The 16,423-nt window shown below is 46.2% G+C and overlaps 1 protein-coding gene across 2 annotated transcripts in view; it reads left to right on the forward strand.

The window, feature by feature from the left end:
- The window catches only part of RBM19 (RNA binding motif protein 19), a 116,613-nt gene extending 100,720 nt beyond the window's left edge, over positions 1-15,893 (forward strand). The window contains exon 25 of one of the 2 annotated variants that reach the window (XM_030582731.1): positions 15,390-15,893. The gene's annotated coding sequence lies outside the window, so the exon portion shown is untranslated. The remainder of the gene's footprint in view (positions 1-15,389) is intronic. The other variant, XM_030582732.1, reaches the window with a different exon arrangement.
- The last annotated feature ends 530 nt before the right edge of the window (positions 15,894-16,423 follow it).

Consider the following 16,423-nt stretch of genomic DNA (forward strand, 5'->3'; position numbering starts at 1 on the left):
TGTGCAAATCATTCTTGTCAAGGATTTGGGCCCAAGGACACATGGCTCAGACTTCACCTGCTCAAGCAGTTGATGCATGTCACCTCAATCCGGAGGAGACATCTGCCTCTGAGGAACCCATGGAGTGACCCTCAGCAAGTTCTTCTCTGAGCAGACACTGCATCCTGGGGTCTAGGTCTTAATCCAAGCTGGGTTAAATAACTGTCTGCTCCATGCCGTGCATCTGGAATAAATACAGGGCCTTGAGAGACCATTTGTCCTTTTGGAATGGCTCTAATATAAGGATGCAGAAAGAAAACCCCATCGAAGTCCGCACTGATGACATTGACGCCAGTCACCCAGCACTGGGGCCATCGATGCAACTGAGTCCAGCAACCACCTTGACACATACATGATGCCACTTGCCAGCTCTGGTTCAGGGCAGTCTATTCTCCAGTGAAACCCCTGATAGACAAGAAGGTGATAGTACTGTATCATATCACTAGTTGCTGGCTGACTCCCTCAAACACTTGAAAAGGGTTCCCCTTCTCAGCCCCCTCCCCAGCAAAGGCCTTCATCACAGATGTGTCAGGGACAGGATGGAGAGCGCACTTGCACCACCTATAGATCCAAGTCACCTGGTTCCCAAACAACGGGGAGCTGCATGTGTACATCCAAGAATTCGGCCGTCAGAATGGTCTGTATGCTGTTCCTGCCTCTTCTCCAAAAAACTCAGTTGTGGTGATCTTCGCAGAGAACATGATGACCATGTGCTAGATAAACAAGCAAGGGGGTGCCCACTCCTCACCCCTCTGCCTCAAAGCCATTAAAGGGTGCCATCAGAACAGGGTAACACCCAGTGGCCCGTCACCTCCCAGAAATCAGACCTGTGAGCAGGCAGTTAGTGACCAACATGTATGGTCATTGCACAGATCCATCACAAAAGCGACTTCCAACAGTGGAGACCTCTGAGTCAGCCACCAAGAGCAACACATATTGTTCGAACTTTGGCTCCGAAAGAGGCCTGAGTCATTCCGAATTTCTTCCTCGTGTAGTGGAACCAAGAGTGTCTCTCTGCCAATTCCCCTGATTCCCAGAATGACTTCCAGAATCAAGAGGCAGAACCATGACCCTGAGTTGTTTTCTGTGATGGTAAAGCAAAACCCAACGAAGGAGTGAGCTCAGACTGGGTGCAATTTTCAATATGGCTTGGGGGCCGAAGTTCCAGGAACTTAAGTTGAAAATTAGGCTCCCAGGTCATCTGCGTACTTTTGAAAATGTAACCTGCTCTGTGGACTGTGTGAGTAGAACAGGTCGGGAAAGGCACCTGCACATAAACCTCTTGAGGTTACCTAGGTGTCGCTGCCAATCGTGGGGTGCTCCCTAGTTTTCAGTTGCTTTGCCCTGTCTAGTTTTAATATTTCTAAGGAAAGGGTCCCCCTCCCCACCCTCTTTCCGTCTTAGCTGTGTTCTCAAAACTAGCCCCTTATGTGTGCAGCTAGTCTGCCAGCTCTCAGTGGCATCTGTTGTTTTTGTGTGACATGTATTAGTGTGAGAGAGGCTGGTTTTCTCTGTGATAGCTGTCTGTTGTTGTAAGACTCTTACCAATATGCCTAGCAGTGGGATGCTTGTAACCTTACTTATTATTGGACTTTTGTTAAACCCACAACACCGGTGGCCTCCTGAATAGTGACTCAAAACATATCTGGGCCTGCAGCTGACCAATAACCTTTCTACTATGTCTGCCTTCCCAGGCTCCCATTTGTGACGGAAGCACGCGCAGCATCAGGGCTCTGCTGATAAAAGGAAAGGTGGCTGCATGACCACAGGAATAATCCAAGCTGGGTTAAATAACTGTCTGCTCCATGCCGTGCATCTGGAATAAGTACAGGGCCTTGAGAGACCATTTGTCCTTTTGGAATGGCTCTAATATAAGGATGCCTCCAGATTCATCTCCTGTTAACACCTTCCTCTTGAGCAGGGAGCCGGAGGAGAGACGGGGGGGTGGGAAGGGAGCCACGTGAGGGGAAAGGACGGTGAGCCTTGGTTAGGGCCGGGAATTGCACAGGCAGGGTAGGGTCTGTTGGCAGTAGACACACAGCTCTCCCCATGTACCTCAGGCCGGATCCATAGCATTCTGCCCTTCCAGTCCGTTGTAGGCACCGGGAACAAAGGTTCTGCCATCATCCCTTTCATGTTGTCTGCAGCTCCCTGCTGTTCCAGTCACGCTGAACTGGGCCGTTAAGTATCTACATGGGGAACCAGTATTTAATAATGGGCTCTTCAAATAGCAGCCAAAGGTCGAATGTGATCCAGGGGTTGGAAGTGAAAGCTGGACAAATTCAGACTGGACATAAGGGGTCAACTTTTAGCAGTGAGGATCATTAACCACTGGAATCATTTTACCCAGGGTTGTGGTGGATTCTCCACTACTGACAATTTTTACAATCAGGATGGGATGTTTTTCTGAAAGCTCTGCTCTGGGAATTCTCGTGGGGCAGGTCTCTGGCCGACGTGACACAGGAGGTCAGACGAGATGATCACAGTGGTCCCTTCTAGTCTTGGAATCGATGAATCTGTTAACTGCATTGGTGGTTTTGTTACTTGACCAAACGTCCACTTGGTAATAGGCAAACTCACTTTTGCTTGACACCTAAGCCCGAGATTTAGGTTCCTCTCTGCAGTGGATAAAGACTAGTGCACTAAATGTCACTGCAGCCCTTACGCAGGGCTTCGCATTATGCAAACATGGATTCTCCCAACCCTCTTAAGAGGAAGGATGGACATTGCCTGCATGTTGCAGATCGGTAAACTGAGGCACAGAAGGTTAAAGTGGTGTGTCAACTTGTCAGTAAAAGGGAGAGGTTAAGACTGATTGGAAGCTCTTTGAGGCAGGGGGATCATCATCTTGCTCTGGGTTTGTACAACTCCTGACACAATGGGATCTGGACCATGACCAGACTCCTAAGAGCTACAGTGATATCAGTGATTAATAACCATTGTGGCATTCTTATCTCGCTCAGTCTGCATTACCTTCATCTACTATGCCTTTGGGGAGGGAAAAACAAACAGAAAGACCTATTATTGATCTCTCATTGCTGTGAGGTCATCGAGATGATGATGATTTCACGGCATGAAATTGAGAAGACAGACTGGATAGAGATGCATCTTTTGATGGGGAAGTTTCCAGTTGGCTTGTGCAGGTGGAATTTACATATTTGGAAATGAAAACTAGACGGCTGGGTCGGAGTGGGTGGAAATCATGTAAAAGATAAGTCAAGATTCTGGTTCCTTTTAAATGATTTTTGAAAAGGTTTGTATAAAATGGCTAGGGAGCGAGTAGAGGAGTGGTAAGATGACATATAGTTGATATCCATTCTACCCTGATGACAACTGGTGGGGGTCAGAATGGGGGTTCTGACTCCGGCCTTTTTAAAGCACACGTGGAAGACAACTTAAGCAAGCTTGACGGGGTTGTGGTTTTGTTGAGTTTCCCTCCTCTCCCCCCCTTCCTTTCTTATTGTCTTTTATGGCAGGGCAGATTTCTTGCTGAGAGTCTCTGTGCTCTGTAGCAGCAACGAAAAGGATTAGCGCAAGCAGAGCATGTAGGCTTTAGAGAACAGAGCAGAGTTTGGTTTCAACATCTAATTCAATTTGTTCTGCCGAGATTGAAATATGAAATGGTTGCCAGTCAAACGTTCAAAGGCACAGGGGAGGGGGGGAAAGGAGCCTTCTCGCATTTAAATTTTAATGAAAATTAATTTAACCCTTTGATATGTTTTAAAACATGTTATTCCCCGTTGGTGTACAGGCTTTTCCTCTTTGAAAGTAATGAAGACTTTCTTTTCCCTTAATGATACTTATCTTATTCAGCAGTTGGCATTGGCCAATTTTTCAGACAATTTAGTTTCAAACAAATCTCTTTAATGTTGGTGGGGGAAGCTTTTACATGTATGTACAATATAATATATGTGGGTGTGTGTGTATGTATGTGTGTATTGTTATGGAGGCGCTGATTACAGCTACACGGTGTTTTGTGTGTGTGTGTGTGTGTGTGTGTGTGTGTGTGTGTGTGTGTGTGAGAGAGAGAGAGAATATTATGGAGGTGCTGATCACAGCTCCATCGTACAATTTGAGTTGACTTTTTACTCTTCGAGCAAGGATTCAACTTCTTTGTTATATACGAAGAACATCATGAAGCCTGCCTCTGAAATTACAGCACTTACTCAAAAGGGATTTTCTGACAACATACAAGTATATCCATTAATTAGTTTGAATTGAAATGAAATTGTAAATGGGTCCTTTAAGAAATTTAGCACCCATCGTAAGACCATTTTTGGTTTCAAATGAACCTAATGATGGAATAATACAAACTCTTCTCACTTCCCTTATCATTAATTCCCCAAATATCCCTATACTGATTTTTAGCCTTATGTGCATTCTCAACATGACCTCCATCTTAATGTGGTTATTTTGGCTGGGAATTATCAGTATTATTTATGATTTGTTTTATGGTAGTACCTAGCAGCCCGTCATGGATCACAGAACAAATAAATATATATTTAAATGAAGTGTTGTCAGTCAGATCCTCCGGTGCTGTAAATCGGCATAAATCCATTTAATTTGGCTGAGTTCCACCAGCTAAGAATCCAGCTCAGTTGTGTGTTGGGAAGAGGAGAACTGGAGACCAAAGACCACAGAGAGGGTGGAGAGAACAGGGACAGGGTTTTATTAGAATGTAGCTTTTTAACTGAGTTACATAAAGTAATATGGTTTAATGTAACTGAGCTTTAATGCATAGCTGCTTATTGCCAAAGGCCTAAGTGGCATCAGTACCTACTATGGGACAACAATAATACCGGCTTAATACAAACCGGAATAAACCTGTCAGCCGAGATTTTCAACAGTGATTCTGAGTGCCCGTATTTTGGGGACATCTTAAAGGGTTATGAATGTTAAATGCTCAGCACTTCCTGAAAATCAACTTAAATTGCGCATACAAATCACTTTTGGAAAATCTTGGCCAGGGTCTGTGGGGTTTCTCTGATCAATCCCATATCCCAGACAGAAGGGAAACCGCAGGTATAGCCTGCAATCCGCATGTAGATGTTAAACCAGCATCCAGGCCTGCTGTGCTGTTGTTTCCCACCCTGTACCCTGGTGTGACGAATTGGGGTTTTATTCATCTTATGTTGCATGCAAGTCTTACTGTCCTATACTAATCCTGTGTGTACCTCAGTTTCCCTGTGTACTGCACCAATATTTCAGTGGTAGGAACTGGGTGTGTGATTTTTGCTGAGGCCCTCAGGGCAGGTGAGGCTGCCCAGCTGTCTGCACATAGGCAATGGCCGGTGCCCTTCATAACCTGAGAGACCCAGGAGGGAGATGCAACTAGATGGGAAGCAGGATAAAGACAAGGAGGAGGAGCAATGGGTGTGTTGGAACTCGGGTGGCTGGAAGCTGGGCAGTCTGCCTGGGGGGACTGGAAGAGGGGAATTCCAGGGCGTCCAGCACAGGACTCCCCAAAATGGACTTGGCTGAAAGTCATTGATTTCTATGCTAACAAGTTCTATTCTACACTGTGTTCCTGTTGACTAATAAGCCTTCTGTTTTACCGGCTGGCTGAGAATCACTGTGGAGTTGAGGTGCAGGGCCCTCTGGCTTCCCCAGGAGCTCTGCCCAGACAGACTCGCTGCAGGAAGCACCTGTGAGGGAGAGGATGCTCGATGCTCTGAGGTCAGATCCTGCAAGGTCAAAGCTGTGTAAGCGTCTTGCCCTGGCGACAGTCTGCTCAGAGAGAGGAGGCTCCCCCAGAGTCCTGACTGGCTTTGTATGGAGTAGTTCCAGAGCATTGCGCCGTGACTCCATCACACCTTGTATTGCTGCCTACTCAGGAAAGCCTGATGATCTCTGCGTGTGTTTGTGTGTGTCTCCTTGCATCACTCTGGTACCTAGATCCAGTGATTTCTTCCTATCTCTACTGCATTTGCCCTGGCCTGAGCATACGCTGTTGGTTTTGGCTGCTCTGGACTCTCTATTCCAGCTGTACCTTTACAGAAGGGAGAACCTGATAACCCAGCACCTGTTTAGCTAACTGAATAAAGGCCTGTGACATACTGGGGCACAATCCAGATGGGCGGAGGGCTGTGTCATCCCTGCCCTGCAACCTTGGATGGCTTACAATGCCTTGCTGTAGTAGCTACCACCTGGGCTGCCTACAAACAACCTTCCAGCATACAAGCCACACCCTGAGTGTCGGTATCTGCCAGTTACACTCTGCCTCTCACCAGCCTTGGTTATACTGCAGGGTGGCCCCAGCACACCCCTAGTCCCGGATCTTCTCCCAGAAATGTATGTCCTGGACTGCCCAGCTCTCTCCTGGACAGTGCAAATATTTTAAATCTGTTATTCCTTTAAGGTAATCCTATACCAGCTTATTATCTTAATGAGAGTTACCCAAACACTTATGCTTAACCCCACTGGATTAGATAAAACAGTAAAAGAAGTTTATTAACTACACACAAAGATTTTAAGTGAGTACAAGTCATGAGGCTTAAAAGTCAGTAATGGTTAAAAGAAAAATAAAGATAAAAGGCTTTTTAGTGTCTACTTAAAAAACTATCTCATTTCCAAAGCAAACTATCGCACCTCATGCTCCAGCAGATCACTAACCAAACTTTCAGGTGAGGACCCCTCCCCCAGAGTTCAGAGGCGGTTTCCTTTTGTCTTCCTAGATGCAGAGAGTGAGGTGAGCAGGGAGAGAAAGAGAGGTGGCTTGAGGTGTTTGCCTCTTTTTATAGTTTCCATCTGGAAACTGGGGGACAGAGTCAATGTGGAAGGATGTTCCCTGCTGGTTTTTTCCCCCATCTGAGCCTCCTTTGTTTTGCCTTCCTGCTTGATAACTCTGTTTACTGCTTACCTGCAAATTAAGGCAAACGTGCGCTCTTTTGTTTGAGACAGGCCTTTTAGACCAGTTTGGTGCTATGTGGATCTTGAACATGCACTCTTAGCATCATGCTGGGGAATCTTATAACATCACATACAGTGTTGCCACACACATTTGATCAGGACAATACTGAGCAGCAAATTATGAGTTTTCAAATGAAACCTTACAAGAAATACCTTGTACAAAGATGATTACAGTATTGTGTGGGCAGTGAATGCAGGGGTGTATTCTGTCACAAGACCCTACCTATGTCTCTAGGCAGAATTGAAAGAAGAAACCAGTGCAGCGGACACGGTGAATGTTGTTTCCCAGTCCTTTGCTGGGGATGAAGAAAGAACTCGCATCTTGCCGCGTTGTTGCAACATACTCCCTGCCTTCCCCCGCCCGAGCTCCAGCCAGCTGCTGGATCCTTGCAAGGGTGTGTGTAAGCTCTTTAGTCCTGTGCTTCAGTGCCAATGGTCAGTCTCCTCTGTAACCCTGCCTGCTCAGCTCAACAACCCACAAAGGAAAAGGTCTCCATGTCACTCCCTGTGACTTAGCCCTTTTTGCACTTCTCTGAGCGGCGCGCACATCCCATGCACACACTCTTCCATTTTGGGTCCCGCTAGATTATAAAGCAATCGCAAACCACGTGCCAGATTTTCCAGAGAGGATGCCTCCCGCTGAAGTGCAAATACCCCAATCAGTGTGTGCAGATGTAGGGGTGCAGCCCAGGTCCCCAGCCGGTCAGGTTCCCTGTAGCTGCACAATAATTGCAGGTTAAAGCAGGCAACTTGGCATTTCAGCTGAAGTTACCAAAGTCTCTCAAAGATCAGCTATGGAAGAGCCTGCAGTATTCCCCACCCATGAGCGAGCTCTAGTTTAGAATAATATTAATAATGCCTTACATCGCCCGTACATCTCAAAGCACCTTACAGACGAGGTCTGGATTGTCATCTCCATTTTTACAGATGAGGAAACAGGCACGGGGGTGAAGTGACTTGCCCGAGGTCACTTGGCAGGCTGGTGGAAGAGCTAGGAATAGCGCACAAGTCTCCTGAGTCTAGTCCAATGCTCTGCCCACTACGCCACACTGCCTCCCTCACTCCCTTTGACTGCAGGGGCAGCTAGGAAATGTGGCGGTAGTCAAGTTGCTTAACCTCATTGTCTCAGTTTCCCCATCTATAAAATACCTTGTATCTCTCCGGCTGGAAGTGGCCGCATGCAGTAAGTGCCAGGGATTATTATTGTGGAGTCCACAGTACAAGTTCCTACTGTTTGTGCAGGTGCGCTGTGATTTTTTTGGGGTATTTTTTTTTTCTCAAATGTAGCGTTTTGGACTCTTTCCTTAGCTAGTAATTACGTTCTTTCATCATTATTTATGCCCTTTAAATTTTAAAAACCCTCTGCCTACCCTGCTGGAGAACATGGCATCAATTATAGAAGATTGCATGGCAGCCCGTAACTATTCCTGCCTCGTCGGACTTTCACTCTCCGCGTCATAAGCCAGTGCTGTGTGCATTGGGCTGGAATGTGTTCTTAAGCCTTCTGCACCCAGCAGGAAAAATGCTCCAATTTTCTGAGCTCCTGGGTGGTGTTGGCTGTCTGTCCCATAACCTCCAGTTTCCATTCCTGCTCCAGTTTAAAGCATCCCTCACCTCACTCGCTCCAGGCCTGCAGGTAACAGAATGCTAGCGTCCACCTGCATACTGTGTCCCATGTAAGTGAACATCAGTGCTGATAGGGGCAGGTCCAGGTACACTGGTTAAAAAGTAAATTAGAGCTGTGAAAAGCCACTGTCCAGATTTTCCTTCTGTAGTATGTGTGTGTGTGAGAGAGAGAGAGACACACTACCTCCTATTTTCCCTAAATATATGCATTCAAGAGGGAGAAAAATTGCACGGCAGAGACTGAGATTTCAGATTTATCCATTCATGAATAATAATCAGGCTCAGTAATTCACAGTAAATGGGTATCCAAATTGGCTAATAAGGAAGGCTTTCACCCCAAACTTGGAACTAGGAGAGAGGTAGCGAGAATATCAACAAATGTTGGCTGAGGCATACGTGTATACGATGTGACCTGAATTGGTGAAATATGCAAACCAGTGCCGTACGCGGACGAAATAGCATAAAAATCTGTCAGCAAGGCATGGAAATGGAAGGGGCGAGTGTGGAAGGCAGACATCTTAACATCTCTCCTGAGGGCACTGGCAGCAAGTGCCTTCGGTATTTGACTTCAGCATCTGCGCTGGAGCAGGTGCAGTAGCTCCATGTAATGACCCTTTGCGTTCTGGAGTGAGATCTCGAACGGAGCTGCCATTCTCTGTGGTGAGGTTAGGAGCCTTGGTGGAGGGGCAGGGAGAGGTGGGAAATGTCCTGTGGCTCTCTCCAAGCATATTTGAGCCAGCCTGTGTTATTCCTTGGGAATGAACAAATATCCTAAACCAAACTGAGCGAGCGTTCTCTAGCTCTTTAAATGATCCGGCCTTGTCTGGTTGAGTCCCTTCTGGACTTAACACCTATGAAGTGATAGTTTTCTGATTTCAAGGTGCATGTGTTTTGGGGGCAGGGAGGACCAGTAGAATCTGCTAGGCTCTTTAAGAAGCCCCACTTTGGGGTTGAGTGCCTCAGCAATCAGTTCAGGGAGTAGCGGACACATCCTGCACTGTGTGCCAGGTTGCCCTTGGTAGTGACGCTGGCTCTCCAGCTAGAGTTGAGGCCATGTACACACCTGTCGATACAGAGGAAAGGAATGGCAACCAGACTCTTATCCCTGTGTGGTACAGTTGTTACAATTCACCTTGAGTTGTTTAGCGCCCAGAGAAACGCTGGTCTGTTGAGCCTGCGGAGCTCTGAGTAGGTACAGAAGATATCCAGTAATCCAGGAATCTCCATCTCTCCTCAAACCCCACTGTATAGTCCTTTCAGGCTAGGCTAGGCCAGAATTATCTGAACTGTGAACTGTGGAGTAAAGGTTGGAAAGGGCTCGTTCTCTTCCCCACGTCACACCAGAAGATAAAGATATATTGGAACTCCAGCACCTTTGACCTCCACTGTCCCCCTCAGCCGTGAATTCTCCTTTCTTCTTGCCATTACCTTCACCAGCCAGAGGACGAATAAAGGAGTTGGGAGCACGAGGCTGTAATTCACATGAGCGGCTGTGAGCGCGTCAACCCATGGCAATGCAGCTTGAGCTGATGGTGTGCAGCAGCAGAATGCGAGAGTGTATGGCCGCCTCTCAGTACCCTCCTGTTGTTCTGCAGGTCTCCATCCGTTCACTATAATGCTCTAAGGCTGGGTACTGTGTCAATGATTGCCCACAGTACTGCTTCTAAACATAAATGCGTGACTGGAAAGCTGAGCAGGAGAAGCTGAGATGAAGTATACATATAATAGGGAGTTGTGCCCAGAAAGGCTGGTTTGTTGCCCGTATATTATAATCAAGGAGGGCATTCAATGGCAATAAATGTAAAACTAATAACTGCCTATAAAACTAGTTCCCGTTTTAACTTGTGGAGCTCACTGAGGCAGGATTCTGCTGAGTCAAACTTCTGGGTGACATTTCTAATAAAAGGTTAGACCTGTGAATAAGACTAGCATATGGCTTTCCACGGGGATGCAATTAGATGAGCTTTCATCCTCATCCCAGGTTACAAAACCATCATCAGATTGAATTTAGGAAGAAACTTTGTCCCTTGGTACATTGTGGCACATGGGAGTGTGTTTATAGGCGGCGTTGGGAAATTTCTCTGATACATTTTGCATTGGCTGCTGCTGGAGACAAGCTCCTGGATTGGATGGACCACAATGTTAGATTGAAGCACTGCTGCATTATCTTTTGTCAAGCCCAGATGGCAAGAACCATAGGGTGCAGGAAGTGAAAAGTTTGAGGAGGGTTGTAAGAAGGGGAGAGTGAATGATGTACAATATGACTAAACAGAGTCCTTGAAAAACCAATGGATTTTATGATATCAGCCTGTTCCAGGACATACAACGACCTCTGACTGGCAGGGACTAGGGCAGAACTTCCTCCATAGGCAGGATGTTCCGCAGTTGTCTACTGCAAGGTTTCTGGGACTGTGCTCTGAAAGAGCTGGTCCTGGCTACTGTCAGGCAGGAGACTGCACAGGGCTGATCCCATGAGGCAATCGGTATGTTCCTGGGACTGCAGGAAGAGGCTGGAGGGTCACTCCTACTTAGCCACACCTAAACATGCATCCTGAGCCCTTATTCCGTGGCTGCAAGTCACACTGCCATTGTCTCCCTGTATGAATATTTCTCAAAGAGGTCAAGGTCCCAGTTCAGTGCAGCACTTTCTTAAGCACGCACACTAATCTTTTTGAAGTCAGTGTGACTCTAGCATGTAGTTAAAGTTAAGCACAGTTTTAAGGGTAATATTTTCTAAAATACTTAAGTGACTTAGGAGCTTAAGACCTATTTTTAAAAGTGACACAGGTACTTTAAGAGCCTATGGGAAAGTCTACACTACAAAATTGTTTTGCATGGCCATACTAGCTCCTTAGGTCGCTCACAGCCAACAGAAGTGCTACGCCTCTGGTGCAATTAAGTGGGTTTAGTGAGGGGCTTACACTGGTGGGAGCAACATTGTAGTGTAGACTAGGCCTGAGTCTTATTCAGATTCCAAGAGTCTTTCATTAGAGCGTAAGCTCCTAAATCACCTACTTCCTTTTGAAAACTTTATCCTGAGTGTTTTGCTCAACTGAAGCCTAAAAGACTTCAAATGCAGAGTATATTCCAGTGGCCGGCTCCTTTGCAATTCTGGAGTGCGTCTCCCTGGGACCGAGATCTGGTCTGATAGATCATCAATGGGATATCACAGCAAGTGGCTTGGTTCGTTCACTCGCTGTGGATGCGTATATGGGGTCAGATCCATATTTTATCTATTCCCAAGGGAAAAATTCATTGAGTTAAAGTTGTAAATATTTATCAATAATTTACAGGGAGGGGGGAAAAACCCTTAGTGGGATGTTGTAGTTTAAAAAGCACAAATGGCTGAAAGCCAAGAAATTCAAAGTTAAAGTTCTACTAAAAAGGGGAAGGAACTATGGAAACTGCAGAGATAAAATACCCCACAAAACCTTAGCTCTGCCCTCATCTACCTGCCAGCATGTGTGCTTTGCATGTTCGGTTATATGTCTTTCAATGTAAATAACAATCAAAAAGACACCTTTGCAACATCCTAGGTTCCCTAACACAAAATTAATGCTATTTAAATGTTTATAATAGAACTAAAATCCTGCTATTGGCTAGCAAAAATAGCCCCAACTCTCATCTGCTCTGTTATTGGGCAACATTTCACAGCTGTTAAATTACTTTTTAAATTGAGGCAAAACCTAGAGCAATGTTAACAGTCCCCTTAGTCACTTACATAAGGCATTTCTATGGGCCGAGATCAACAGAATGCTGTTTGGCTGAGTTACCACTGATATAACGGTCATGCCACCCTACGCTGAGATTTGGCAAGATTGCTACGTAAAAGTGTCTCTTTTCTTTTCAAATGTCATTTTCTTCTGGTCTTGTGTTTCTGTAACAAGCAGAATCTTACAAAATTTAGCCCACAGGAGGGATCGAGGAAGAGGGCTGTTTTTCTGAGATTTAGATTTTTTTAAGTATTTGGGGAATTCTTTGTCGCAGGACTGCTCTGCCCTGGGATCTGTCTGATGGGTCAGCCGCACCCACACTAAAATTCTTGGTGATTTGGTGCCCAAATTGTCCCTTCTGTATAAGCCCAATTCCCGTAGATTGTGTCGTCTTTGCCACAGCGCCCAGACTCTGCCTTGTGAAAGGGATAGATTTAGCCACTTGCCATTGGGTTTTCATGACAGTCCTACACCTTCACCTCCTCAGTCTTTACCTCTCCTCACACTTTTCCTTCTTCCTTGCTGGCAGTCTGGAAACAGAAGTGAACCACAGGGTTTGGAGAGTGGGCAATGACATCCTTTAAACACACAAAACATGGGTGAAGTGAATGCAACTAGACACACGCCCCTGTGATTTTTGGAGTCCTAAAATAACTTGCACATGCTCTTGTGAATCAATCCATTTTTTGTTGTATCTCGAACGTGGTGTGAATAAGCAGCTATAGAATTATGAATTTGTTCCATCAAAGAAAGTATTGAGTGATTGCCATAAACTTGAGTGAAGTTTGGTACAGCAGAGCCCCGATCTGAAATGCATTGATCCCAATGTACCCTGAAAGAGAGGACGATGTTTCAGTTAAGAGTCCTATGCCCAACTGTGCTACAGGCTTCTTGGGTCAAATTCTGATCTTAAACGTGTGTGCGCCTGGAATGATTCACAAGGCGAGAGTGGCAGCTTCTGGGGTTATGCTAGTAGTAGATGAGACTAGAATGTGACTCCATGGGGGACCTTGGCTGGAAGCTTCAGTGATATACTAAGCTCACACTTAATTTTGGTGCCCTAATAGGGATTTAGGTGCTTAACTTCAGGCATCCACATTCAAGCCAAATGTTCAAACCTTTCTGCGTCTCCATTTCCACATCTGTAAAATGGAGCTTCTCTCTCTCAGGGATGTTGTGTGGCTCAAAGGCTGCAAGGTGCTGAGGTCTGGCCTAGATCCAGCGAAGCCGACTTCAAAGAGGATAAGCATGTGCTTAAGTGCTTCACTGCCTCTTGCAGGATAGAGCACCAGTTAGTCAAAGTTTGAGTCAAGACCCTAAAATGGAAGCCACTGCAAAGTGGGTTGAAGTGGAGTTACTTTGGATTGAGCCAGGTGTGAGCGAGAGCAGAGTTTGGCTCAGGAAGTCTATAACAGAGCCAAGGACTGAGCCCAGTAAACCCCGTCCCCCAGATCTGTGCTTTACCCATCCTCTGGCTTTGGGTCTATAACTGGGTGACTGAAAGCTGGTGACCTTTTCATAAGACTCTGCATTACAAGCCTCATCTTGCTCTCCACTGAACTGCCGTGTCTGTTGCACTCCCAAACTTCTGACCTCTGTCTAAGCCTCCTGCAAGGGAGTGTGTCAGCGGAGGGCATCCTGGGTAGTGAGTAAAGAAAAGGAGTAAATCCTCTCCTCTCTTTCCTGCTCGCTCAGTCAGGTCAGTGTCATTCATGCAGCAGTTTTCCCTGGATTACCGCACTCAGGACTTATTACTGGGTTTGCTCACTGAGACCTCTTGGGCTCAATGCAGCCAACCCCCTGCATCCAGGCTCATCCCCTTCAGATGCAGTGGGGCTGCATATGAGCATAAGGGGACTCCTAGGTGGAGTGCATCGCAGGATGGAGGCCTGGGTCTTCTGTGACAGCCCGAGTAGACCTTGGTTTTGTAACATGTGAGGCAAATTAAACTGCAAATGCTTTGTTTTGGTTTGTTCTTTTCTCCTGGGAGCCAGGGGGACAACAAGGAGTGGGATAAGAGGCTGTTTTTTAAAAGTGATTTTAAGAACATAGCAAGGGACTAAATGAGAAAATCCCGATTTGCCAGCCATTGAGACGGGGCCGAGGGCTCATTGAGGGTCAGCAAGAGAAAGCTTTGATGTGGAGCTATGCGTTCTTCCGCCAGTAGGTGAAATGGCACTGGGATTCGGGGAGCCCAGGGACTGTCGTTCTACTGCCATGCAGTCGTCTTTCTAGCCACGTGGAAAATAACCGTGCAGGTTTCACTCACTCCATGCATCCTGGTTTTAAAAATCAAACCAGGAAGTTTAAAAAAAGAAATCTGTGTTTAAACTGCTGTGTCTCGAGTCCCTCGCGAGAGGCAGCGGCTGCGGTTGCATTAGATAAAGGCGGGAGTGAGGGGGGATGATAGCAGACAGGGTGGCTGAAGGCAAGAGCGTTGGACTTAGTTAGAATTCAGCCGTTAGATCTTTCCTTTCTCTCTGATGGCTGAGTGTGATTGACACTTACAAATTACCCAGCCAAAAGTGTCGAGTCTTTGACCCCTGAGTAACATCTTCGGCAAGCCTGAGATTTGCCAGCATTTTGTCATCTAATTACTACAAATCCCTTGAAAATTCACTGGCTGGTGAATTTTTAATGCGGGGCAATTTCAATGTGATGCATTGCCCAGATGGGTACGCGCGTGTGTGCTTTCACTCCCTCCCCCTTCTTTCTCATTCTCTGTCTCTCTCTCCTCCTCCATCGCTTTTGCTTACCTTTATCTTGTGTGGATTAAAACTTTTCCCTAGAATTGGGGAGCAGCAGTGTTCATGTTTAATGGGCATTTCACTTAGTGGGCTGTGGCTTTGGGAACTTCACTTAGGGATCTGTTTCTTTGCCCCCAGCACAAGAGCAGGCTGCTTTCAGGTGCATTGGTCTAGTCGCTTTCAGGTACATTGGTCTGGTCACTTTCAGACTCCCCCCACCTCCACACTGCTGCATGCTATTCGCACATTGTGTGTTTTTGGTGGCAGGACATTCTGTCCTGCTTTCTAAACAGTGATGAAAGGTAACAATGCCACATGGTTTTTTTGTTTTGTTTTGTTTTTTCTGTTCCTTCAGGTCATCTGCTGATGGACACAGAGAGAGCAAGTGGCATCCATCCACCTCTGTATTCTGCAACCGAGAAGATGAAGCACATTTGTTGCCATCTGAACCTGCTATGCCAGACCTTTAAACCAGAGGACCAATTCTTGCTTCAGACACAGATCTGGTAGCCAGGCTCTTTAAACCCAAAAGGTTGCCAGGCTCTTTAAACCTCAATCCCCAGATGGAAGGCGAGCCTTTTTCATCTGCGAGCAACACATGCCAAGTAGTGTGCGCCTGTGGAAGGCCCCGTTAAACCAGAGAAGGATTTCAGGCTAGAACATTAACTCCTTCACCTCAGCAAGATGCACTCCCACCAGCATTGCAATCTGGGGAGCTGGCCCTTCAGACAGAGAACGCAACCCCCCAAAGGAACGTCAGTCATTCGCTTTTGTAACCGATTGTTCCTACTGCTTGAATCGTTTAAAAAACATCCGTGTACATTTAAAAAAAAAATTCAAGACTGTTACTAAAAGCAGGTGAATCTCTTTTTATTTCTATTAACCACAACTGGGTGTTTATCCGAGCCCACGAGGAAAGTGAAAATATTAGTGTTCATCTTTGTGCCTGTCATTTCTGTCCACGCTCGCAGCCAGCAGTGGCCCTTCCCTTCCCTGGTTTCAAAGGAAAAGAGGCTTTTGCTTTTCAACCAGGAGTAGTTGTTTACATATGTACACCGCTGATAAAAGTCTTTCACGTCACCTCCTTCTCCCTGGGAATTGCTGTGTTACGGCAAAACTGCTCTGGCTAACAGAGGATTCAACAGATCATATATGTTGGCTGCAAATCTTCAATTTATTTATATATATGTTTTATCACTGCATAGCTTTGAAAAAAAAACCTCTCTGCTATTGGTCAGATTTGCCTGGTTTCCCAAGGAAGTGGATGTGAGTACTATCTCCGGTCCCAGTGTCAGCTTGCTCCCTGGGAAGGTGCCTTAAGGTTTCCCTGGAAGGTTACATTGTGTGGCTGCCTAAAATGATCCCAGAGATTGGGATGTGGTCTTAATT

This window comes from Gopherus evgoodei, chromosome 13, assembly GCF_007399415.2.
Source record: "Gopherus evgoodei ecotype Sinaloan lineage chromosome 13, rGopEvg1_v1.p, whole genome shotgun sequence".
NCBI lineage: Eukaryota > Metazoa > Chordata > Testudines > Testudinidae > Gopherus > Gopherus evgoodei.